Consider the following 14,997-nt stretch of genomic DNA (forward strand, 5'->3'; position numbering starts at 1 on the left):
AAAGTGCTGAACATTCCTGAAAATCAATTGAATTCATGGTTTGAATGTTAAAAACAGTTTGCAGGTCTGGCCACGCTAAATCAGTGGGCATTTCTGACTTAATTTCTCCATGCCTTAGTTCTATGTCTGTGAAATAATAACAATAATTACCAAGTGATATCTTAGAGATGCTATAGAGTTAAATGCATTTGTACCTGTGAAGAACAATATAAAAGCCCATGAATGAATTGATAACTTTGTATTTACATGGTGTTGGTGAAAGAAACTGAAAGAATAATACATACTGTAAAGTCCCATTTCCTGCACCAATATCCATTCCTTGAATAAGCAAGGGTCCTGTGGAAAAATAATATGCGATCATGTAATTAAAACTGTTTTAATGCATACAAACAAATGGAGCAAATTAAGATTGCATGGGCCATCTGGCATTTTCTCTCTTGAGTGCTTGGGTTTGCAACTCAACATTCTTTTAGCATAGTTTTTTTTGGATATAATTTATATAAATGGCACTTGATCTGCCTTAAGCATATATCTGTAAAAGTGGCACTCAATATGCCTTAAGCTACATGCTTTATGTCATGCAGAACTATGAATACTGAAGCTTAAGATTTAAAAGGAGGACGGTGTAAACTTCCTGATGACACACAAACAAATGACTTTGCAGAGAGACAGATGCTAATGTGCAAGTATTTTGAGTCTGTTCCAAAATGTTGGTAGTAAAATAAATAAATAAATGCTCCAAAAGTATGCACTGAATGTTAGTGAGTGAATTCAGTATGTATCTGCACTCCAAAAATAAAATATATGCCACATAGTTGACACGGTTTACAAGGATTATGAATAGTTTTACAGTGCCAATAGTACTTGAAGTCAATCAGTCATACTGAAGGAGGAGATATTTTCAGGTGTCATGAGTATTAAAAGGAATGCACAGGTGCATGGAGCTCAATGAGGTTATTTTTTGTAAGCCTACTTCCCTTCATTACTGTTACTGCAGTATAAGGTTGGCTGTCATCAATATATCCATTTTAAAACCTGTATATTGATCTAGAAGGAAGGAATGGCTTGTAGTTATAGGACTGGTAGTCAGAATATCTGTGTTTCTAGAAATGCCTAAGATTTCCTGGGAGATTTTGAGTAAATAACTTGATTTTTCTAGACTCCAGTTCCATGTATGCAAAAATAGCGGTGATAATACTTCTCCACCTTCTTAAAACTGTTGTGGACATCAATCCCAAAGAACTGAAAAAGTGTACATAGGAAACACATGTTTATCATAGATTTGACGCTCATGGATTTTACATATTAATCTACCAGTTGCAATAAAAATGCTAAGATTTATTCATGTATTATTTTAACTATTTCACTGAAAAGAATGATTTTTATTTGATTGTAATCCCATAAAAGTGGGTAGTTTTTAAATTATTATTACTAACAAGTCTCCAAAAAATTATAAAAACCTCAGTGAGTTTGTTTCCTCACTGATGAATTAAATGAAAGATTATATTAAATGGTAAGGTTCTTCTAAGGATGTTTTTACACAGGATGATGATTTAACTGAATGTTTCAAGAGGCTATAATGTAAGTTTTGAAAACTTTTAATGGTGTTTTTTGAAGAAAACTTGACTCATTTACAAATTTATCAGATTTGTCAGAAACAAACACAAAACAGTACTGATAAAACAGAATTTTGCACCTAATTGGATAGTATGTCATGTCATTTAAGAATTCCTGTCTTAAAATTAGTTTAATTTTGGAACAAAATTAGTTGAAGGCTGGAAGAGAAGTGTTATAAAGCTCTTCAAGCATCAGAGAAGCTACCCTTTCAGCTTACTAACAAGTGTCATGCCCCATTGCCCATCCTTCTCTGTAAAAAATCAAAGGATTTTTTTAGTACATATATTATACATTAGACTGTGTTTTCAATTAAAATTTACAATACTGCTGAGGTTAAAATTTAAAATAACATTGAGGACTAATGGGAAATATTCATAAAAACTTTTGTAATGATGTTTGATAATCTTTGTTCTCCTCATTTCTGAAGGCATCTCTAACCTTTAAATTATGGGCTTTGTTAAAACTTATGCTGCAAGCTGCACAAATGTTAATCCATTTATTGTTGTTTGGCTCAGTGAAGAAGTCACACCTTAAGGTGAAAAACCACGTCTGATTGCCCTTCACCTGCACAGCTGTGACTTGCCGCTACAGACTTGGTGAGCAGGTTCCACCCCCCTCCACTGCTCAGACCATCTTGCTGGGTGCTCTGGACTCCGGAGCTTGCTCTGTCTGATGTGCCTAGGGGATGAGGTGCTGTGCCTAGCCCTTCTTTGCCTGAGTGAGGTCAGGATGCTGGAGGACTTTAACTTGAGTGGAATAGCTGTGGGGAGTGGCCACACTTTAATGGAATAGGAGAGGTACTCCTACCCTGGAGTGATGTAATTTTAAACCAAACAATGAGTGCTTTAAGCCACTTAAAAGGTGTTAACATGCAGCCAATCCAAGAGTTAAGAGCTACAGACCTCCTAAAATTACCAGATAACAAGGCCTTATGTTACCTTGAGCCAATTTACCTATATGATAAGAACATATGTGGTTACAGCATGTAACTAATACAATGTAAACAGATTAGTCTGCAGTGGGGCATGAGTGAGAGGTATGGGGGAGCATGTGCATATCAGTATTTATACAGAGGGTTAGGGAGGAAGATGAGAAGAGGAATCATTCAAACTAGAAGCTTGGAGCCTTATTTTCTCCCACAAATAACTATTGTTATCTTGTATCTTGAAGGGGAGAGAAACATAGGATCCAGCCCCTTCTTTTTGCATGACATATTACTCTATCCATTTGTAGTCTCAAATTCTATCCAGGATTAGAACTAAGTCATATCATCTCCTGTAAGAGAGAGGGAGAGGGATATCCAGGAATACAAGAAGTGGTTTAGAAAGCTTCAACAAAGAAGGTAAACGAGAAGGAAGTAGTTTTGAAACTCTCTCTCTCTTTCTCTCTTTGTGTGTACGTGTGTGTGTGGGGCAGGGGAGATTTTCTTTTCATTTTGTAGAAGTACCTTCAGTGATGAATTTCTGTTTACATCACAGATAAATATCTATCCCCTTTAAAACCATTGATGACTGACATAGTTCACAAACAAAAATCTATTACCCATTACATGCCCAAATGGCAGCTTTCCAGCTGTGAAAATGATATTTTTGACACCTAAGCAGTTTGAAATGCTTTTACCCATGCAGTGTCCACATGGCTACTAAACAGGCTCAGTGGGCCATGGTGCCCAGGTGTATAACTATATACATCCATACCTGAGCATAAGTCTTGGAAAAAAAACAGAAAGAGAAAGACTCTTTAAATCCCATTTTGTGAGTGGTTAGGGCATGCACATATAAAGTAGGCACAGTTTCTGTTTAACCAGAAGGATTTTGAACTTGTATCCTTCTGACTTCCTAGCTCAGTACACTAGCCCTACTATCTAAGCCCTTCTCCAGCCCTTCTTCTGGAGTTGAGCTACAGTACTGCACTTTACATTTAATAAACATTAGATAAAATGCATACAGTGCAGTGGGGAAGTTTCTCTCTCATTTTAGGGGAGTATTCATCTTACTGAGCCACACACCCTCTAGTTTGTTTGCTTCCTTCTGGTCCCAAATATCTCCCCGTCTTGTATTTGTACACAGAGCCAGCATCTAACCAAGTTCTGAAGAAAGAACTGGGTGACGCTGGGAAATCAGATGGACGCAGGTTCACACTCTTCAGAGTGGGGTGAGGGAAGAGGTAGTGGGGAGGTATATTGAGAGCAAGAAGTCTGGTTTCCTGCTTTCTGGGAAAGTACCATAACCCTTCCAGTACTGGGGCTGAAATATGGAAGCTTTCCCCCTGTTTCCTATTGGTTACTTCAGAAATTAAAAATAAATTAGTTAATGGTGACCTTTTATTTGGATTAGTTTAATATGTGTTCACTTGTTATAAAGTAACTTGATATAGAAGTTTTTTACTGAAGAACAGGTGAAACAAGCTTATTATGTGAATTGCCCCTTTGAAAGGTCTTAAGTTTTGACAAAAAAATAAAAAAACCAAAACCCTGCCACTCATTCCAGGCACCTGTGAATAACTGACAGAATATATGTAAGTGAGCAAGAGGAAGGTCACATAACTGTTTGTATATAGGGGAGAGATCTTGCAGGGGAAGGAAAATAATAAAGGTAAACCAACATTTACCAAACCAGGAAAAAAAATAAGAGAAGAGGGAATAAAAGGGCATTGATGGAACAGAGAAGAGATACTGAGCAAAGTGGCAAAATAAATAGGAGCTGGGAGAGGGGGGAAGAAGATGCATACAATAGCAGAGATAATTATGATGAGAACATGTCTAAGCTGGAAACTAATGTTGCTTTTTAAATACGTGCAACACCCACATACACTTGGGGTTGTGTATGGTGAAGTGTGTGCTTTTGGTTGTTGTAAATGGGGGTGGGGGTGGTTCTGGGACTGAAAGAGAAGCACTTTTCCTCCTCCTCATTGGATCCAGACCATTGTCTTAAGTTTCCTTTAAGAACCTGTAAAACCAGTTTATTGACTCTGGAGCAAATGCAGAAGCACGGACCACCTTTGAATTGACTGGTCTGCATTAGCAGTGTTCAAATGATGCTCTTACTTGATAGGGATCCTGTAATTATGTTAGAAAAGTTATTTAAGGTTCAGGCCGCCTGGCCTGGGGTCATGTTTCTCCTGGGGCTGCTGAGAGCTGCATTGCTGAATCAGGAGCCAGAAAACCTGTTTCCCATTGGGGGTGGGGGGAGGGTCCCTCTGTCATCCTTCACTGAAGAGGCAAACAAAAGTTATGTGATGGGAAGGCCTCAGGTACAGGGAGAGAAAGTCCGTCTCAGGGCTTGAGACCCTACCCCTGTTCTCTCCTTTCCCCTTTTGTTTCCTGGGTTTTGAGTGAGATGACAATGTGCGGGGGGGGGGGGGGGGGGGGGAGAGGGCGGCTTTCAAATCCCTGCAGCAGACCCAACTAGCGTGGGTTGGAGCCTGGGAGTTTTGCTGGGGCAGGGCTAAGAGCCTGGCATGCTTTAGTTGCTCTTGCAACTTCTTTTGGTTCCAGCCTAGATGTGTAGCTGAACCTCAGCTGCATGTCTTGCTGGCAGTTCTGGCCATGCAGGCCTTGAGTGGGATGGTACCATGGGTGTATTAATCCCTGAAGCAGACTGAGCAGGACCTAGGTCCTAGCAGTTACTGGCCTCCTACACTGGCAATTGTAGTGTCTCCACATTGTAGCATAGCTGAGACTAGACAGTCCAGGCTGCATCCACAGGCCTGGGCCCTTTTTTGCTATTTCACAGCTACTGCATTTCAGCCCACCTGTGTGTGTCTGAACCCCGGTCATGTTTGGCTTCAAATTTGGGCCAGGGTTAAGCCTGGAAGGGTTTGAGCCAGGGTGAGACCTGGTCCTACTTGTTGTTTATCCAGGCCTCAGTGAAGTATAGGCCTGGCCAGCTATTGCTGCTCAGCTCAGGCCCAGAGAGATAGGCTTGCGCTTCCTTTTGTCCCTATTGTAGTTTATGCCCCAACCAAGCAGTGTGGTTGGACACTAGTTGTAGTTCGGGCCCAAGCCAAAATAGGCCTGGTCCCTTTTTGTTGTTTAATAGCTGTTAGGTCTCAGCATAACAGTGTAGCTAACACTAAATGTCCAAGCTGCAGCCAAATAGGCCTGGCGCTTTTTTGTTGTACGTACAGGCCCTGGTGCAGGACAGGCCTGAGTCCCCCGTTTATTGTTATACAGCTGTTGTGTCTCAGCATAGCTGTGTTGCTGAGCCCTGCTGTATGTCTTCTGCCTCGCACATGTTGTTGCTTTTGTAGCCCTTTGCCCTGACCAAGCAGTGTGGCTGGCGCTGGGTGCAGTTCAGGCTCTTTCACTGTTTGGCTGACTTTTCTTTGGTTTCTCTTGAAGTTTCCTGCCCCTTTAGGGTGCAATATGATAATGAAAGCTACAGTTAACCCCTCAAAGCCACCACATGGAAGTGGAGATGAGTACTACAGCTTCACTGGGAACAACAAGGGGCCCCCTGCAACATAGAAGGACTCAGAGATTCACTGCTCATAGGTTCACAGTGGTGCGGGCCCCCCTCTCCAGCCCATAGGTGTGCAGGCCCCTGGAACTACCTGCTGGGGAACCCCCAAGTCCCAAACTGCCTGGGTATGGGTGAAACCTCCCCAACAAGGGGCAACCTATGACATTATTTTGTAGTTTATAGTGTTTTAAAATTATAGTAAGTGTTTTCTTTTTTATTATTATTCTTTGTAATAAATTAGGGTTTTGTGTTTACATTGCTTGTGAGAAAAGGGTTGTTGGTCTTGGACACATTAGTGACTCATTTAGTGTTTCCCAGGTAGTCTGGGTGGGGGCTCGAGCCAAGGTAAAATATATTTAGCACCCCAGAATAGAACAGGTGCTCTGCAGAAGGATTACATATGTGTTTTATAATTTGCATTTTTTGGTATGCCTGCATCTTATGTGTGAGAGAAATTTTATGTTTAAAACCTGCACATGCAGTGCACCCTGTTATCCTATCAAACAAGGGCTTCATAGACGCAACCTATTATCCACTGTCTGATGGAGCAGGGAAGCAAGATGGAATACAGCAAGTGTCTGGCTTTTTATAGTATATATACAGACTATAATATATACATGTAGTCTCAATTTATCTGAATAAAGTTTATCTTTATATTTTTCCCATCTGAAAGCTTTCCATTCTGATCCCTTTTTCTCTCTTTAAAGAAAAAGTACCTTCTGGGTACATCTACACATGCAATTAATGCAGAGCAATAAACTCTGGTGTTTCTTGTGACAGAGTTTATTGTTCCTGGCATGCTGTTTGCATGTGCACCCAGGACCATAGCACAATGAGCTCGGTTGCAGCAGCCCTAGCTGGCAGGGAGCTGAGGCAGGCAGCCTACCAGCCTGGGGCTGTTCCATCCCAGCTCACTGTGGTGAGACGGGGCTGGCTGGGGCATGAGGTTGCTTCAGTGGGGGTTAGCTGGCAGACAGTTTCTACACTGAAGTACCCTCATGCACCAGCCAGTTTGTCAGTATCTACATAACCATATCTTTAATGGGTTACTTCTTGTTTAGGTAGCAAAGGCAATCCTTAAGTGAATATAATCTTTTTCTTCAGGTGTTGTCATATAAACGCTATTTGTTTATAAATATGTAAAATCTGAAAATTAGTCATAAGCATGATTAGGTTAACTGGTAAATTGATGGCAACAAAATAGTGAATGTTTCAGTTCAGTTTGCAGCATCGTAGTACTTTGTATATTTCTCATTTTTAAACTTGCTTTTCTTAAATAGCTCAATCAACAAATTAAACAGCCTTCCAACCAGGCAGTCCTCAGTAATATAAATTTTATTATTTTGCAAATAACTTATTCTAAGGGGCCTGTGTGGAAGAAAGCAAACTTTTTTTTTCATGTGCAATACTAAGATTCTCCAATAGATGCCCTAAGAGATCTCTTCTAAACCTAACCACTCAATACTGAAATTGAATAGTCTCAGTTCTGTTTTTTATACCTATAAACATTTTTCCTCCCCCACATATTGAGTGGCATTGTTTTCAGGTTTCAAAGATATATTGAATAATAAAGTTGAGGCCCAGGATTAGCGCAAAAAGCTGTGTTTTTAGAAATCAAATGCTTAGTATCACTTTTTAAGATTAAATGTTAATAGTAATTTTCAATGAATTTTAAGTGTAGTTTATTACTATTTTTAATCAGTTGTTGTTTTATTAACACACATACTGACAAAGGGATATGTAATGCTATCTTCTTTGAATCACTATTATGTTAAAGGTACTACACACTGACAAAACCAACATTTATTTGACTAGAAATAACAGGTAGACTTACAAGTCTAATGTCATTTCAAGGTTTGTTTACACTGACTATTTGGCTGTATAAATACGCATTTTTCTAGCATCATTACAAAACCTGTTACTTATGCTGGTTTTACACTCTTCCATAAATGCATTTTTCGTGTCAAGTTTTCATTTCTCTCTCCTCTCTCTTTCTCTCTCTCTCTCTCTCTATGTTTTCAAGGCTTGTTGGGAATTGGCCTTGATATAGGCCAAGACATGAGGGTCCTGGACTACTATAATTCATTATGTCATATGGGGATTCTCCCATGCCAGATGACTGATATAACCTCTCTCCAGGCTACAATCTCTTCTATGACCTTGCTTGCCATTCTGCTGTCAGGTAAAATAGCCAAATCAAAGTAAATGCAAAATCTCATTGAATTGTACTTACTCTGCAAATATATCTATGGTTTATTATTTAGGCAACAAGCTTTTATAAATTCAAATTCTTTAAATCATTAGACCATACAGCAAGCAAATATGTCCACAGGAAGATATGAAGCAAATTCAGGCTTCTGAACTTCATGCTGTGTGATATAGCTCTATTTTGGATGGTAATGCATTCTTGTTCATGTTAGCTGACTGAAAATTCTCCTATTCTTGTTTGCTTTGAGCTAAATAATGTACCGCACTAGCATGAGCTGCTTCACAGGGGCAGCTGCTTTTCTTCCAGTGAAGAAAGGAATAAGCTGTCTTTGAGAAATGACAGTGAAAAGAGAGGAAAAAATAACCTTTTAAGGTGATGGTTGGGGCCATATATTCTGAAAGAATATTTATTTAGAGCTAAAATCTATCAGGTTGTTTAAACTGATTGGAGATCAGTCTGCAGGTAATGTGTGGGCAGATATATGGAGGTGTTCAGATTGCACTGACTAGATTTAAGGAATGTTTGTAATTTGTCAAGAAAGTATGAATTCAGTTTTTTTTTTCAGATTCGTATACTACAAAGAAAGCAGCACGTAACTTGGCTAGAACATTATTCATTATAAGTCAGTATTTTAGTCATTTAAGGACTCATCCAAATGCTGAAATTGACTTTAATGAGCTGTGGATAAGGCCCTCACTTTTGCCCAAGAAAAGTAATGTGATGTGTAACTCTGATCTGAACAGAGTCATGGAGGTTTCTGGAAGTCACTGGACACACTTTTAAAGTAAAATAAATCCTGTGTGCTTCTGGGTGACAGAATCTGTCCCTCTAAAAATTTTATCTGTGGCAGTGTGCTAAGATATTGCAGTAACCTGAATGCTGAAATATATATACAGAGGACTGACTAAAGTGGACATGAAAATACTAACAAATGTAAAAGAGACTTTGGGAAGAAGGAGAAAGAAAATAGCTGTCTATAGAGTATACTTAATCTTTCATATTCTAATTATGCATTCGTTTTTCACTCAACTATTCCATTGATGCTGATGCAAAAGATTCAGGAGAAGGCCCTTAAACACTTGCAGAAGAAAAGTGGACCTAAATCAGTCAGGCTAAAAATGTATCAGTTGTTCACCACAGTATGAGTATGACATAGGCTTGTATGTGATAAATAAGGGAAATGTGTTAGACAGATGCTCTCTGGGTATTTGAACACTTTGATCATATTATCTTGTATTGTCTTCCTTCTATGTACCGAATCTTTGATCTCTTGTCTATTTTGTATGTGGTATATTGCAGTACTCAAAACAGTTTAAGAATCACCATCATAAACAAAATGTTAAAAAGAACAAGGTAAATACTCTCGCTTTTTTTTAAGGTAGTCATAACAAAGTAGTAAAAAAACCCTAACAACTCGACATTCACTGCAGTTTATCACAACCTCTTCTAACTGAAGCAAGCTTTCTATGGCAATACAATAAAAAATAAAAATGCCAAATGTTTTGAATATAACAATTCAAGGTTGGAAAATGAAAACCAGCCAACCAGACAGTTAACAATTGTGCACTTGGACTATTAGATCTAATAAATAATAATGGATATTGTAGCACATAGTGTATTACTTTGCATCTGGCAAGATGTTACGGAATAATATCCAAATTAAACAGTCCTGGAAAAAAAAGAAATACACAATTAACTACCAGCAATTTCTCCTATCTAAGACCTAATTGCTAAATACAGTTGTATGTTCTCCATAAAGTTTGCATGTCTGTAACAGCAAGGTACATGTAATTAACTGAATGTTTGTACAGTAATAAAACTGTGACTTAGTGGACTTAAGCATTCAAATGAAAAGCAGTGAGGATATGGTCTATTGCTTCCTAAAATAATTAAGAAAGTATTAATTAATTTACCACATAAACACTTCCTCCTAAGCCCTACTTTTCCAGAATGCACAAAATGGAGAACTCTATCAAGGAAACATTGTTTGTTCAACAGGAAACCAGAATCTCAAGTTGCTAATTAAAAATATGCTTATTTTGAAAACAAGTCTTGATACATGATGCAATAGGCTAGTGGTAGGGAGAAGAACCAGAACAGAGTTACAGCTATTATAACTATATCAAAATATTCATAATTAAATAGGAACTTGTGCAAGCAGATGTTGTAGTAGGTATCCCAAAAGCAGAGGTACATGATCGAATACAATTCAAGTAAAATGCAGAATTGAGCTTTAGTAACTCGTGTGTTCTTGCATGCATGTTCCAAACTATGTTTTAGCAGACATGAGATTTATAGAAGACTTCCTTCCTTACATGTCCTTATGACAAGGTACTTAGCAAAATTCGCAGTTTCTTTGGAATCTGACATGGCTGCACTGTGAACACTTCTGTGATGGCCTCAAAGATTCACTGCTGCTTCTGTTAGTGGTCTGGATTTAAACAAACAAACAAAAATGCTGCATCACTGCTGCTGTCAATTCTATTATTACTTAGTAGATTTTATGCCTCCCTATTATGGTTATCAATACAATGTGACTTTCAAATGCACTCTGCTGGGTACTTATTTTGCTGTTGTGTATGTGAGTTCATACACAAGTGCAATGTTTGATGCCTTTGGAACAAAACTATGTTTTTGTATTAGATTTTGATCTCTAGCAGTGAAGCATCTGACAGTTGCTTAGAAAGGAGGCAGAGTTGGCTGACCACTTCAGTGCCATTCTGCTTTATGCTGGAATAAACGGCACTGAAGTGTTTCAATGATCAGCTATTTGCCAGACATGCCTTTATGGTGTATCCATGGATAGATGGGGAAGAATAAACTTTTTGGCCTTCTGGAGTTTCTCCATAGGAACCTGGAATCCTCTGGAAGTAAGTAAAGCTTTGTTTGGTGACATCTTTGTACTAAAAGTAGCTCTATTAAAGGTTATGGATTTGCCCCTTTGGATGAACTAAGTATAAAACCAAAAGGACTAACACCATGAACAAAGTTACTTTTGGAGGATCATAGCTTAATTCTTTATTACACTTAGCCCAGAACCATAGATACAGCTGAGTCTGTCTTACCTTAGCCATGGATGATGTAAAGACAGTTATAATACTTTAAATTGGAACATCCAGTAGGCCCAAAGGCAAAATATAACTTGTGTTTTCGCCGTCATTAGGTCTCTACTGTCTGTTACCTGTTCTGCCACAATAAATTAAGACATAATAATATTTTATTAAAATTATATATATATATATGTATATGTGTATATGTGTGTGTATATATATATATATATATATGTATGTATATGTATACATATAATTAAAATTATATCTCTAATTAAAACCTATTACAAATAAACTTCTACCACTTGTATTCAGGTTTTTGCTTGAATCCATAGATAGGGGAATGAAAATCCTGCTATTTTTTCGGCATGCCCTTACTCTCAATTTCTGTTCTTTCAAGGACAGTCAACATTCTTTTCCAAGTGCTATGTATCATAATGATGACTCCCTTCCTACTCAGGTGGATGTGTGTGCATGCATTTCTCCATTATGTTCAAGTCTGTAACATTTAGGTGCGCTGTGAAGAGCCTGCCCTCAGAACTGGGCCATTAAAACTTGATGTAGATGACTGGGGATCCCTTTGCAGAGGCTGAGCACTGCCTCCACATCCCTGAGCTTTCAGTTGGCCAACTCATCAGACAGATGCAGTAGATGCCACATAACTTTCCCTTGCTTTTCCCAATGCAAGCACAACCATTCTCAGCCCAAGTGCCATTTGAAGGGGAGTGGGGGCGTAACGGCTTCTATTCCATCCAGGAGAACACAGAACAACAGCAGACTCTCCCTATGCCTGAAGAAGGGTGTTTGTGCCCGAAAATTTGCGAAGAACAATTTTTTCAACTAGTTAGTTGGTCTAATAAAAGAGATCACATTTACCTAAAGAACCTTGGGGGGGCGGGGAGAGGGGAGTAATTGCACTTCTTCCCACTCCTCCCCCTAATGTTTTTTGGCCCCTATGTTGCTGTGAGAGGTTGTGGAAAGGCTCCAGTGGTGGGACTAGCATAATTTCTTTTCTTACTGTTTTGGAGTTGGGTGATATTTTTAGGTTTTAAAGACAAAGCTTTGCCTGGGACCATCTAGCTGGGCCTGGTCCTGCTTTGAGCAGGGGGGTTGGACTAGATGACCTCCTGAGGTCCCTTCTAGTCCTCATTGTGTAGCCAGTGGTTCTCAACCTTCTTTTGTTCCAGGTCCCTTTTCTAATGGCCAGCCCCAACCCAGTGCCAGGATCCCAGTCAGCATCCCTGAAAGGAACGCAAAACTCTAGAACTCTTGATTTAGAGATGATTGTTTTGATTGGACCAACTAAGAAATCACAAAACATATATATTTTTTTGCAATCATAATAATTTTAATAATAATTTTTAGTGATTTCTCCTTTGGTTTAATCAAAAGTATAATCTCCAAACTAAGAGTTCTAGAGTTTTGCATGGTATCCAGGTTGTAGCTGTATTGGTCTAGAGGCAACAAGGAATCAGAACTCATGGTAGAGGTGATTGCCTTTTATTAGTCGATTTTTGCAACAAAAACAACAAAAAAACCTTTTAATTGAGAGTTTTGTGTTTCTTTTTGTCTCAGACCAACACAGCTACCTAATGCATACCTGAAAGAAACACAAAACTCTAGAACTCCTGGTTCCAAGATGATACCTTTGATTAGATCACCTAAGAAATCACCAAAAATAAATATTTTTTCCGCAAAATATCTATCTATCTATCTATCGATAGCAAGATATAGCTATTTATACTGATATAGTGATTTCTTAGTTGATCTAATCCAGAGGTCAGCAATGCTGAAAATGCCCACAAATTTGGCTTGTAAGATGTTAGCATGCCAAGGGTGGACAGTGGGGAAGCTGCAGGGGGCCTGATCCTTGTTGCGGCACTGCAGCCCCCCGCCCCTTCCCTGCTGTCCTCCCGGAGGCATGCATCCCAAGCAAAATGCCTTCACATGCCGCACTCTGGCACCCGCACCAGGGATGGCCAGCCCCTGGTCTAACCGGAGGCATTCTCTCTGAACGAAGAGTTGTAGAGTTTTGCATGGTATCCAGATTGTCACCGTATTGGTCTACAGCAGGGGTTAGCAGCGTTTTTGGGCAGAGTGCCAAAGACACCCACAACTTCAACTTGCAGGATGTTGGCAGGGGAGCCACGCAGGCCCCGACGCCTGCTGTGGCCATGTAGCCCTGGCCCCTTCCCCGCCAAGGGGCACCCGTGCCAAGGAAAAGTCTCTGAGCACCACACTCCGGGTTGCCTACCCCTGGTCCAGAGGCGAAAAAGAATCTGAACCTCTGGTAGAGGTGACACCTTTGATGAGGCCAACCAGATTTTTGCCAAAAAAAGAGAGTCTTTAATAGGGAATGTTGCATTCCTTTTTGTCTCAGAGCAACAGGGCTCCCTCATCCATCCCCGGCACTCCCGCATCCCCATGAGGGAGGCTGGACTCGCTTCCCAGCCCCCTGAAGGGCAGGAGGGGGGCTTCGGGACTCGGTTGTCCCCGAGCAGAGGGCGGGCTCCGGCGGGCCCTCCCCGGCTCCTGTGCCGACGAGGACGAGCCGGGGCTGACGCGAGGGCCGGGGCCGGGGAGGCGGGACCCGGCGGGGCTGAGTGGCAGCGCCGGGGAGGGAGGAGGCGGGAGAGTCGCGCGGCTCAGTGCCGGGGACCGGTGCAGGGGAGCGGAGCCGGTGCTGTCCACGCCGCCGCTGGTGCTGAACCCGGGAGGCGCCGGCCCCGCACGTGGGACTTGTGGAGGGCAGTGTGGGAGGCGGGGGAAAGCTCCGGAGTTGCCCCCAAACTGCTCGGCTGCCTCGGCGCTCCCCGGCGCGGCTGCGGATCGTCTTTGCCGGCGCACAACTAGCGCTCCCTGCACCTGCCTTGAGCCACGGACGGCGCGGGTCGCTCCTCGGGGACTTACGTTAGGGGTTTTTCGTGTCTGAGGGAGCCTCGGATCAGGTAAGGGAGACGCTGTCCTTTGCCTTCCTGGAGGGAGACCAGGCGAGAAGTTGTCAGACCTCAGGGCAGCGCCAACAAAAAATATAAGAGAGAGAGAAACACTTGGGGAAGAGCCGAGCCGCCCTCAGGCTCACAGTGGGGTCCGGCGGCCAGGGGAGGATGCAGAAGAAGTTGGGAGGGGGCTGCTTTTGGTTGCAAAGTTGCCACAGTTGTGCTGCTTGGATTGGATGCAGGGGTTGGGGGGAGCACAGTTTTTTTTTAAAGTCTTCCTTTTTTCTTCACGGATGTACTCAGTTATGTATTACATATGTATTCATGCAGTTATTTATTTGTTTTTGATACTCACGGATGCATGCAGTTATTTATGTTAAGAGTCCGCATGCAAGAAGCCAGCGCTGTTTGGGGGGGGGGAGAGCAATAGGGAAGCCGCCCTCTGTTTTGCTAGGAGTGCAGGGGGGTGGATGGGTATGTCAGGTCAGGCTGGGAAGTCGTGGGTAAAGTAGGAATTAGAAAGGATTTGCTCTAGGCAGGCGGGAGTTGCAACACAGCAGTGTGCTCAGCATGTGGGAGGTGTGTTTTGTTTGGTGTGGGGGGAGATGAAGAATGATGCCTTGGGGTAGACCTTGATGATGATAAGGTAAACTCAGTCTCTTTGAGGGGTGTCATCTTTTGCCCTCTCCAAGGGTGTGTGTGTGGAAAGAGGGAGGGAG

The 14,997-nt window shown here is 41.2% G+C and overlaps 1 protein-coding gene across 2 annotated transcripts in view; it reads left to right on the plus strand.

Annotated features, from left to right (window-relative positions):
* Positions 1 to 13,973: 13,973 nt before the first annotated feature.
* The window catches only part of FSTL5 (follistatin like 5), a 597,279-nt gene continuing 596,255 nt past the window's right edge, over positions 13,974 to 14,997 (plus strand). For both annotated transcript variants that reach the window (XM_090036262.1, XM_090036263.1), the window contains exon 1: positions 13,974 to 14,287. The gene's annotated coding sequence lies outside the window, so the exon portion shown is untranslated. The remainder of the gene's footprint in view (positions 14,288 to 14,997) is intronic.

This window comes from Crocodylus siamensis, chromosome 2 (genome assembly GCF_052110815.1).
Source record: "Crocodylus siamensis isolate JL-2025a chromosome 2, ASM5211081v1, whole genome shotgun sequence".
NCBI classification, from domain to species: Eukaryota; Metazoa; Chordata; order Crocodylia; family Crocodylidae; genus Crocodylus; species Crocodylus siamensis.